This window comes from Trachemys scripta, chromosome 12 (genome assembly GCF_013100865.1).
Source record: "Trachemys scripta elegans isolate TJP31775 chromosome 12, CAS_Tse_1.0, whole genome shotgun sequence".
Taxonomy (NCBI): domain Eukaryota; kingdom Metazoa; phylum Chordata; order Testudines; family Emydidae; genus Trachemys; species Trachemys scripta.
In genome coordinates, this window is record NC_048309.1 from 1,614,549 (window position 1) to 1,626,648 (window position 12,100).

The window sequence follows — 12,100 nt, forward strand, 5'->3', positions numbered from 1 at the left end:
GGACTAGATACCTCCTGAGGTCCCTTCCAACCCTGAGATTCTATGAGTCTATGAATGAGCAATTGCTGTTCCACCCATCAGTCCCTTCAGAAAGGGATTTGGGGGGGAAGGAACGACCGCAGCAAGCTTCACCATCATGGCTGCAGCCATCTCCTGGGACCCTGGGCCTTCGTCACCCTACGCCTAAAAAACGTCCGGGCCAGACCGAGAGGGAGACAGATGGGCAGAGCAGTTGCCATCTAGCAGAATGCTGGGTTAGGAAAACATTGCATAAGCCAGCAAAGTCATTGAAATATTAGTTCCAGGGGGGCCCTGTTCTGCAACTTTCAATCACTGGCTAGCCGCGTAGCCTCGTTCTGAGAGACCGTGCAGCCACGGCACATGTGTGTAATCCTAGGGACTTGGTGCACACCCTGGGTGCTCTGAGAGGGGCAGCACGCTGCTTTGATCTCCATGTCACAGAGCTCAGCTGCAGGGGCACCCGCCAGGAGCAGAAGATTCCGGATTGATTCAGGTTTGATGCTCCACGGTGGGCGGATGAAAGCAGCCCTAGTGGGGTGAAGAGTGGAGGAAGAGCGAGTCATGGCTGTGAACAGCCCACAAAACAGGGGTTACTCAAAGATAACCCCGGCCCACCCTCCGTTCCCAGCACTACCAGCTAAAGGCAAAGAGGGATAAAATGCAGCTGACAGGAGACAGCTTAGCAGGTATTGAAAACATTGTATGGATTATTTTTCTGTATAAATTAGTTCAATTAACTACATGGAATATTTGTATGAGACAATTCATTGGCTATTTTAGCAACTTTGCCATTTTGCTGGCATATTAATCTCAGTCAGATCTTGGGCCGAAGGGCTTCCAACCAGGCAAGGCTGTTTGCAATGTACATACAGTGGGGTCTTAAAGGCTGTTCTTAACTTGCCCACCTGAACGCCTAGGTGCAACCCGGGGGAAATTTGCAGTCGGCACCTTACTTATATAACTGGCCTTAATACAAGGCTTATATAATTGCCTTTGGGATATTGTCAAAAACTCTCTCGGAACCCTTGGAGTCTACCTGCTCCTTCCGTCCTGTCAGTCCCATCACCAGCACTTCCTCAAAGAAAGTAATTAGCCTGGTATTTCTTGGCCTCTCATCACAGCAGCAGGATAATGTTTCTTTGCTAAACAATTCACTTTTTGTCAATAAAAAGATAAGTGGATTTACTAAGCACCATAAAGTTTATAACACCGCCTGTCTGTCTGTCTTTGAGTAGCCCAGCTAATGCATAACCTTTTGTCATCACTGACTTCATAAGATTAATCGCTGATACCAGAAACTTTTCTCAGTACTGGTGCAAATGTCACTAGTTTCCCAGTTCCTCCCTGGATTAGTTGCGGTGGTGAGTAGCAAGTTGAGGGTTGGGGTGGAGTTAGCATTTCCCCAGAATCGAAGTAATTTCTGGCTCCTCTTGCAAGACAGAAATAAAATATCCCTGCTCGGGGGGGAAACTTAATTGACAGGGAACTGACGTGTGTTCCTTTTGTGACAGTAATTAGTCTAGTAAGTTGGAAGCCATTAAAATCTTGACATTCATCATCCAAGTATAGAAGAATGTTGTATGGGCTTGTCTACGCAGTGTGTTAGTGCACACCAAGCTGGGCAGTAAATTCTAGCACACACCAGTATGTGTCACACTACCTGGCTGTGAGGACGCTGCTGGCATGCACTAAAAGTTCTCCTGGGCACACTTACATACTATTGTTTGAGACAGGATTGGGTACAATGCCAAATAGTGACTAGCTAAGGCGTAAACTGGTCCCCGGTGTTGCTCTGGCATGTATCTGGCGGATCTGTCTGCCGGGACACAGGGAAAGATATGGGAGGTGTGACATGGAGCCCTGCGAGCAGCTCCTTTTGACTGAAGAACATCAAAATGTGATGGCCGTTTCATGGTTATCAGTGTGCCCCAGGTGCCTGTGAGGGAAATTAAATGTATCGTTATGTTTGAGACCCCAAGGATGGTAGTGACGTGACAAGTTTCGTCTGCCCAGCAATCCACTGATTTTTTACAGGCATTTTTTGGACAAATCTTGCAGGAACGCTCACTGGGTGCAGTGGGATTTTTGCCTGAGCAAGGACCACACAATTTGTTCCATCCAGTGTGCTGGTCTACCAAATGCCCAACAGGAAAACATTTCCGATTGTTTCATTGTCTGTGCCCATCATAAACCCCAGAGCTAACCTGGCCCGCTGTGTCGTCTCATGGAAGAGGGAGCCGAAGAACAGCAGGAATGCAGCCCAGTGATTGAAGGGAGGAATTCCTAGAGGGAAGAAGCCACTGAACCATATGGACAAATGTGCTGGGGGGGGGGGCGCGGAGGAGAGAATGTAAAAACTCTACAGCTCCTATGGAGTCACGGACTCTGAGCATTCTGCCCCCATACGCCAGGACTGGTAGAGGGGGGGCAAGGGATCCACAGGAATCCAGGCGGTTATTCCCCATAGATCCTGCCCAGATGGCTGTTCGAATTCCCCTCCACACGATCAGTAGCCTGGCAGCCATTGACTGATGGCCCTTGTCCGTGCTCGGTGCCTCTGGAAGAGGTGCTATTCTCCATGGCTTTCCCCAGGACTTGCCTGCTCAGAGGAAGTACGTCACGGAGCAGGGCTGCCCCGTCCCCGGCCTTTCGGGCCCGGCCTGCTTTTCCCCATGCAGCCCCTGAGCTGTGCAGGGACAAACATTTCCTGGCTGGGAGAGTACTGAGCCATTCCAGCCAGGGAGCAGGTACCATTCATGGGGTGACTAGTGCAGTTCTGAGGGGAGTGAGGCGCAGGGGACCTTGAGCAGCACCCCCTGCATGCCATGAAGCCCGGCAGCCCCCCAGGATGGGATGGCCCTGGGGAGGAATGGGAGCAGGGCTGGTGAATCTGTGACCCCTGACTGAGAAAATGAGGGTTTCGAGTGACACAGAGGCTCCTGCAGACTGTCATTATGGTCACACGTATCAGAGGGGTAGCCGTGTTAGTCTGAATCTGTAAAAAACAACAGAGGGTCCTGTGGCACCTTTAAGACTAGCAGAAGTATTGGAGCATAAGCTTTCGGGGTGAATGCCCACTTCATCAGACACAAGACTGGTCACAGAGCAGCCCTGCTACATACCCCCCCACCCTCACCCCCACCCCGCACTTGGCTACTGAGGCTTAACACAGGGGGAAGATTTGCCCAGAATGGAGAACAGAGACAGAATAAATCTGCATAAATGCAAATCAGGGAAATAGTTATTCCTCCTCATCTGCTACATTTTTCCAGCTACTTTAAATTGAGAAAAACCCTGATTCCTTCAGGGCGAGTTGGGACTTAGTCTCCGGTCTGTGTTCTCCCGCCTCTCCCACAGACTCATCTATTCAACATTCTCGGTGCAGCAGAATTATTTCGGGAGCGTCTAGGAGAGATTAATAATGAAACTCTTGCAAATGCTAAAATCCTTTGGCCGTTTGGAAAAGCAAACGACACCACACACTGAATGCAGATGAAGATGAATCTTAGTGTAATGAGGAAGAGAGGCAATGTGAAACAGCACTACCCACAATGCAATGCTCTGCCAAAGCCTGTTGAAATGAACAAACCAGGATAACATGTACTCTGATCATTTCAAAGCATAGATGTTTGTGAACGAACTAGCTGGGTATTTGGATTGGTTTGTGTGCTCGCTTTTTTTTAAAATCACGAGAAGCAGCACCATTTGCTTTGCAAACGGTCAACAAATCTAAATGCTGAAGGAAAGGGAAGACATTCAGGTTTATTCAGTCTTGCTTCTCGCTCTCTTTCTTTAATGGGGGGGGGGGGGTGTGTGTGGGCGGGATTTGGCAGAGGTCTCGTCTAAGAGCCGGATTTTCTGCAGCAGGAGAAGGTCCTGTCCAAATGGAACACTTCAAAATGCTCAACTCACGCTAGTTCCTTAGGCCTGCTCCTGCAGCCCCAACTCAGTGGGAGTTTTGCATGAAGAACAGAGGACATAGGACTGGAAAGGACCCCCTGAGCCATCGAGTCCAGCCCCCAGCTGCTGCTGGCAACACCGCCAGATCATTCCGTTCATAGACTTAAGGCGGTTAGCGATGAGGACGGGCTTCAGGATCAGATCCACATCCTCCCTTCAGGATGACTGGTTTAAAGAACATCATAGCCAGGACATCACATGGATGCAACGGGAACAAGAGAGATATCGTATGCACTTGCTTCCTGAACAAGGGTTTAGATTCTTCACTCCTGTAGAGCGCTGTGAGCATTAGCAACATCGAGGTTTACCAGGGTAGCCTGATTTTTGCAGTGCTGAAATTTAAAATAAAAGCGTTATTACTTCCATCTTTTCCTAGCTGATTCGGCCCTTTTCCCTTCTAGTTTCATAGTCTCTCCCCCCGCACACCTCCTCGAAGAGCAGTGGGAACCGCCTGTTCCATTTCCATGTAGGCATTAATATTTCTGCCAGTTCTAGGCCACTGCACTGGAATTTCCCACTCTTGTGTTTGCAACATGCATATTCCTGCAGTTCTTGCCCTGTGTTCCCTGCTAACTGGAGCGTTGTGTAGGGAGCCGGGTTGGTCCCAGGATGGGAAAGGGGCAAGGTAATACTGGAACAGCTTCTGTTGGTGAGCTGAGAAACTGCTCAGCAGGGCGAGGTGCCTGCCATCCAGACCTCCTCAGCCCCTAGCAGCCTCCAGCTAGCCTCCCTCCGCTGAGGAGCTGGAAGAAGGCAGGAAAATGGACCTTCTTGGGGATTTTTATGGCCCAACCGGAGATCTGGGCAAACCAGTGAATTCCTCAGCTATTTGAATGGCTGCATAAGTGCATTGTATATGCAGTCTGATAGCAACCCGTACTGGCCTGCTTTTGTCAAGGGCTGGCGAACTCTGGCCTTGCTTAAGAGCAAAGTTTTGCTGTATGAACACCATTTGGATAATCCCCATGACACGTGTAAACCCTACACAACAAAGCTGTGGGCTCTGTGCCTGGTGTCTGCACAGACCTAGCAGAAACAGCCTACACATCTGATTAAATTCTTCTTTGTTTAATCCCCTGGACCGTCTGTGAATATCAGCAAAAGTCTCCTGAGCTTTTTTATTACACTGACAGATGAACAGCTTGTCAGCCACAGGATACGAAAGCCAACAACAAATAAACTATGCCCCGGGGTATTTTAAACATTGGATGTCTCTCTAAAACTATGCTCTAGCTCAACCGCACTATGTGGGCTTAATGCAGGAATCAGAGGGTGAGACGTGGTGGCCTTTGTTACGCAGCAGGTTAAATCCCCCTTTTGGCCTTAAAAGTCTGTGCACCTATGGGAATGGTTTTAACAATGATGCACATGCCAGTATCCGCGGCACACTAATGCTGAACGAACGCCCCCATTGCAGGACTCATGCATGTCCACTGAGATTAACCAGAGAGAGAGAGAAGGGAGCTCTGAACGTTGGGCTTCAAAACTGAGCAGAGAATTAGCAAAATGCTCCAACCCCCCTGACTGCTAGCTGGTTGCTGGAATGTGCTGGGAAGAATGTGACTGACCAGGCCTTCCATGGCTGACACCTGCAGCTGGGAGAGAAGTGATCATGTCAGTGAGTTCTCGTGACTGAGCCGGAAAATGTCCACTCCTGCCTTCTGCTATCACCAGTTCTTCCTCAGTCGTCCTCCTCCACTACTGCAGGGACAGAACTGCAAAGACAGCAAGTAGGACAGCCCAGGTGAGGCGGCTGCAGGGCCAGTGCAAGGATGTTTCGCACCCTAGGCGAAACAGAGGTGAGCTGGGGTGGGGAGCGGTTCCCCTGTGTGCCGCCCCCCGCCCCTTACTTGCTGCAGGCAGCCCTCCCCAGGCCCCCCTGCCCTAGCTCACTTCCACTCCACCGCCGCCCCGGAGCGCGCTTTAGTCTGCCCCCAACCACTTGGCGCCCTAGGCAGCCACCTAATTTGCCTAGTGGTTGCACCGGCCCTGGGAGGCTGCAGTCATATGGACAACATTGTGCTAACCTCATCAGTCATCTCAGTTCAGACTTTGAATCAATATGGAGCAATCAGCTCCCTGGACATAGTTTTCTCCATGGCAAAGAGAAATACAAATTACTCTGCCTTCTTCTCAAAATAGCATCGACTCTATTTAACAGAGTAAAAGATTGTCTAACAAGTGGCATGTTTCTAAGTGGTCCTGTCACTTCTGTTTACCATACTTCCTCAGTACAAAAAGGTATTTCAGAAAGCAATTGATCACAAATTAGCTCGTAACATTGCATGATGGAATTTGAATTACTTTAAAAAAATAAATCTAGCTGCAGAAAAGCTCAAGAAAGTACGTGCAATTCAATTATGGCATATAAAATAAAGCATAATTGAGTTGTGCAGATATATCGTATATTGTGCATATAGATCTACTAGATAATTTTGGAAGCTGCAGTCACTTTGATTAAATTACAGCTGCTCATCCCAAAGAACCTGTTTGCAGACTTGCCAGTGTAGACAAGAGGGTATGAAGCGTGGGATCCAGCAAGCCACTCACCAGACTGGTGATCAAGCTAGGAAGAAGAAAAGGAAGAAATTCAAAATAATACTGAAGAGTTTCTGAGAACAAGAGTCCCATGATCAGAAGGAACCTGAAATGCTGTGCTGGCTCGGAAGCCCAGAAGCTCACACATACTGCAGCCTGGGTGCTCTCGGATGTTAACGGTTCCCACCGTTCGCGCTATCCAGGCAGCACCTTTGAAAAATCTGCTTATTAAAGAGTAAAGCTGTGCTTGGATTTGAGATTGACGTTTTCTTCCATTTTTAATATGGAAAAATTCATAATTAGACCCACAGATGCTTTCTGCATTTTAGTTTAAATATTTCCATATACAAATATAGGTATGTGAATCCCTAGCAAGTTTACCAAGAAAGCTGCTTTTCTGGTAGGGTTCTCTCCTCTCTGGGGAGCGAAAGTTGCATGAATGCTGTATCGGGGCACTGAGATTTACTCTGAAGTCATCTCCTCTGCACAAAGAACAGGAGGACTTGTGGCACCTTAGAGACTAACACATTTATTTGAGTATAAGCTTTCATGGGCAGCCCACAAAAGCTTATACTCAAATAACTGTGTTAGTCTCCAAGGTGCCACAAGTTCTCCTGTTCTTTTTGCGGCTACAGACTAACACGGCTGCTCCTCTGAAACTCCTCTGCACAGGGTCTCCTGCTGCATAGGCTGAATTCTGGAAAGTAGCACAGAGTCGATCTGGTCTGTGTGCCAGGATTCTCCACAAGGGAGCAGGGAACTGAGAATTTTGCACCCAGAGTAAAATTCACCCACTATGCAAATGGCCAACATACATTTCACCTTGTAAGTCCCACTTAAATCACCAAAATTCGGGACGCAGGCTCCTGGGTGCTACTGATCCTCCTTTGCACATCAGATCTCTGGATGAAAAGCACTAATAAATGCTAAGTCCAATAGAGCAGTGGAAAGGATTCATATTAGCACAATGCTTTGCTATTCATAATTTACCACTAGGTCAAATAGTCCCAGTACCCACCTCTTACACTGGTTGATTTTGAAGCCACCAAAAAGGCCCTTGCAATTCTTAATACCAATTTGAGGTCACCGGGGGGATCCTGCGTTATTCAGACATGTGATGCGATGTTCACTTCTAATGAGGATCCACTCAGAACTCAAGCAGACTGAAAAACAAGCAAACATTGTGCACTCTGAGCATTTGCAGAGAAGGCCAAGGGAGTATCGAAGCAGCATATTAATGAAAAGCCGTCCATAATTCTGGCCCCAGCCATTGTGTTTTACATGGCCTCAGAGCCTGCCCCCGGTTCTTCTTGTTCTATTGCTGCTCTTTCAATGGAAAGGTCACTGTCAAGGTCCCATGTGATGAGTGTGTTTTTCAGGACGCCAAGAGCAAGCGTCGACTTTCCGCTTGAATTACTTTGACTTTGGAGGAAAGGAAACATCAAAAGAAGAACGAACAAAGGAAGACCCCGTAAGAGAGCACCGTCTGTCTGTCTCTGTCTGTCCGAGCCTCCTCCGCACCTTGTTGAAAGCACTCTCCTTGCTGACTCCAAGTACAGCAGCTGCCCCTGCAGACAGGTAAGGGCTGTATTGAAGTCAAAGGGAGTTTTGCTAATTGACGTCAACAGAGCCAAGATTTCACCCTAGAAATGGAAGGTGCAGCACTGAAAAAGCATGGTCATAACAGCTACACACAACTCAGAGTCTACTCTAAACTCAGTGTGTATTTCTGGATGCCAATCCATCCGCTTCCCAAAGTGCTGGTCCAGTGACGCTTTTCAGGCAGAAAGTAACGAAGTAACAGGACTCTGGGCTGTAAGTCTATGGTCACAGGCAGGTACATGATGGTTCCCTTCTTCTCTGAGAACAGGATTCTTGTATGTCTCAATAGCCCGTCACTCACAAAAACTAAGAGACGGATCAGGGAATAGGAGACCTCACGCCTGTGATCCAAAATAATGCAGGCACAGTAGATCCCATTGTAAGCTTATAAACCTTGAATGTGTGTCTTTAATTTGATAAAAGCTGAAAATTTCACCATTAAAAAGACTGGAAATACTGTGATGCAATTAACTTCAGGACGGAGCATCCCCACTGAACTCACTGGGCCTCATTCACCACTGCATCACCTTGCACTCAAGTGTCACGCCACCGAAGTCTAAAGGGTCACACTGGTGAGATGCCGGTGACTCAGGCCCACTGTGTTTTTTTAAGGAGGTGGAAGCGCGTGATTTATAATGGGCCTGTGGAGTCGTTTGGAGCTATGCAAAGTGGGTGTACAACAGCAGACGGCACCAGCGCAGAGCAGTAACATGGTACATCCACGCTGACCAGTGTAAGGCGGGGGAGAGTCTGATCCTGCTCCGAGGGAGGTTCATGGCAAACTCCCATTGGCCCTCCTGGGAGAAGGAGTTATCACTCGTCCCTGTCATTAACTATGTGTTCATTAAATATATGTTAATATTTAGTCCATTTAATTTCAAAGCAGGCCAGATCCGCAGGTGCCGTGAACTGGCATGGCATCATAGGGCTGTGACAATTCATATCAGCCGAGGAACTGGCCCAGCATCTGTAACGGCTGCTGTCACTATCACAGCTGACACCCTGGGGAGCCTTGCACGGGCTCTTGAGAAGCTCCACTACGCAGCACTCCTCCTTCACCCAGGAGACATTCAAGGCCAAGTAGACTTCCACTGCGGAGACCTCCATTTCCAAGAAGCTCTGTGCCAAGCAGACCTTCCTCACTGAGAAGACCTTTATCACTGAGTAGACCTGAACCAAGCACTGGGTAGACCTGAACTTTCTCACTGAGGAAACCTGGGTCAAGCAGGCCACCTTCACTAGGTTTGCCTCCTTCACCAAGTAGATTTTCATTACTGGTTGGACTTCCATTGCCACGGAGACCTTCTTTAGCAAGACGACTTGTGCCAAGGAGCCCACCTTCTCCAAGAAGGCCTGTACCAAAGCACACCCTCTTTGCTGCTGAGTAGACCTTCATTGACGATAATACCTTTACCAAGCGGACATTCTTTGCCAAGCAGACCTCCTGCACCAAGAAACCTTCATTACTGACTAGACTTTCAGTCCGGGGAAGAATTTCATTGCCAAGAAGGCCTATGTTAGGCATGCTATCATTACCAGGAAGACTAGTGCCAGTTGCACCTTTCTGGCCAGGAAGACCTGTGCTGGGAGCACCTTCATGGCCTAGATTGGAGCCAGGAGTGCCTTCATGGCCAGGCAAGTTGATCTCCTCCACCAAGGAGACTGTCATTTCTGAGTAGTCTTTCATTCTGCAGCACATCTGTGCCTGGCACATCTTGATGGTCAGGAAGCCCTTGAGAGGCACAGCCGCCAGGCCAGGCCCTAGTGCATTGCCCAAAGGAGCAGTGCTAAGCTCATCTCCATTGCTGAGCAGACCTGAACCCAGCCAAGACCACCACCTTTCCTGTCTCCTGGGAATATGGGCTGCAGCACATTTTCCCCACGCTCACCCCCATGCAGCAAATCTGTAACAGCTACAAGGGATATCATCACACAATCTGTGTTCCGTTCTAGCCAGCGGTCACGTCAGTAGGACCACCTGGATGATTTTCTTCACTATCATTTTACCTTCAGCCCATTCTGGTCAAATTTACACGTCAGTATTTCATAAACTTTCAGTTAAATAACTTTATAAATTGAGTACTTCTCCTCTCTGGAACATCTCCAGGGCAAGCTGAGAACCTCAGCAAGAAAACCCAAGCAGTGCATTGTATATTATTTATATACCACCATGTGATTCTGCAGCCATTGAAGTCAATGGGAATTTTGCCACTGACGTCAGTTGGAGCAGGTCTGGGGCCTGAGTATTTAGAGTTCAGTAGAGAAAGAGAGAATCCGTTCTGGGTGGATGTCCCTTCGGCAGAGCACTTATCTGTGGCATCCTGGAGGGGCGGCTGTTGCTGAACAGTAAAAGGGACAGACTCACAAGTCCCAGACCTCGCTGGGAAGTGGTGAGGCCTTCCAAAGCCCAGCAGCGGGCTGGGTTCTCAAATGGAGGCAGAAGCTGTGAAGAACGGCAGAACACAGACACTCTGAGCCTTCAAAACAAAGAGGGACTTGCCTAGCTGGCAGATGGCTTTGCGCCCTGGCGGCATACTCCTGGATCATCACATAAACACAGGGAAACCTCTTCACCCCGTCTCCGGACTTTGCTGACTTTGGTCTAAGGAGGTTCAGGTTCAGCAAACCACAGACCAGGACAATGCACCAGACCTTCGACGTCTTCAGTCCTGAACTGTGCTGAGAGAACAGAGTCAGGAGCAACTGCTTTGACATCCTTGGGGTCACCCTGGTGCGAGTGAGAGGAGCAGCAGACCCCTAATGTTGGGAGACTCAGAGAAGGAAAGTGGCATTTTAAACAGTGCAGGAAGGTGGGGAAAGAGCCAGAAAGACAGATCACATCACACTGCTCGAACTGTCCTGAAATAAGAATACTGTAGTTAAAGGGGCCCCAGCCAGATAAAACATTACACCTGTTAAAATAACACCCATCTCTACATTACAACCTCAAATTGGCTTTTCACTCTTCAGGCTGCTTGTTTATTATTTGCATTTCACTCAATGAGACAATGAGAACAGGCCAGTTGGTCTTTTTCAGCTAATCTGTTCCTAGTCAAAAGGAGTCCCGTCATGTCCTCACGCTATGGCCCCATGGTGCAATTTTGGGTGGCACGCACTCTCATGGACTGTCTATTGATATGAATAAATCTGTTTGCCTAGGAACTAAAAAAGCAAGCCTGGAAACATTTCGAGGTGTCTTAAGTTTTATGGAACCATTTGTTTACAAAGCTAAGACACAGGCCAGATTGGACCGACCATTGTCTCGTTAAAGAAAGACACTGTCCAATATGCATATCGCAGAGCTTCAGCGCTGAGAAACAACATTATTTAGGTCACACTGAACAACTTCAGCGGTTCAAGAGACTTTCAAAAATCCCTTTATGACAGTCCCTGGCACAATGAAATTACATTTTAATTCCCTAGAATACCTTTTCCATTTCCCCTTTGATCAGCACGTAATGAAGCTCAGCTCCTGATGCGGTGATTATTGCCCAGAGGAGAACGATGGAGGCGCACGCGGTTTTGACAGAAAATTGTGTCAAGTAAAATGAGTGGGCGTCTCACTGGAAGATGTGCACAGCGTTGACATGGGCTGCAGGGATGGTTTGCGGATCTTTTAAACTAGTTCTTGGAACGAATGCACAATGAAGTTCTTAACTATAGAAAGTTTCAGCAAATTTTTAGTCACTTTAAAAAACGAGGCCAGATCCTTATTAGTTGTAAATCAATGTAGTTCCATAGACTGCAATGGAGCGACACTGCTTTCTATCCAGTATCGTCGCACAGTGGGCCGGCCCTCGGCCGCGTAACGCTACACCCTTCAGTGGAGCCACACGGATTTACAGCTGCTGAGGACCGGGTCCAATTGTTCCAAAGTGGTTCTGAATTTTGTATTCTCGGCACAAAGCCCCTCAAAAATCATCCCGGTTATTTCTCCTCGGCGAGACGTCAGCAGAAATGTAACAAGGAAAGTCAATGT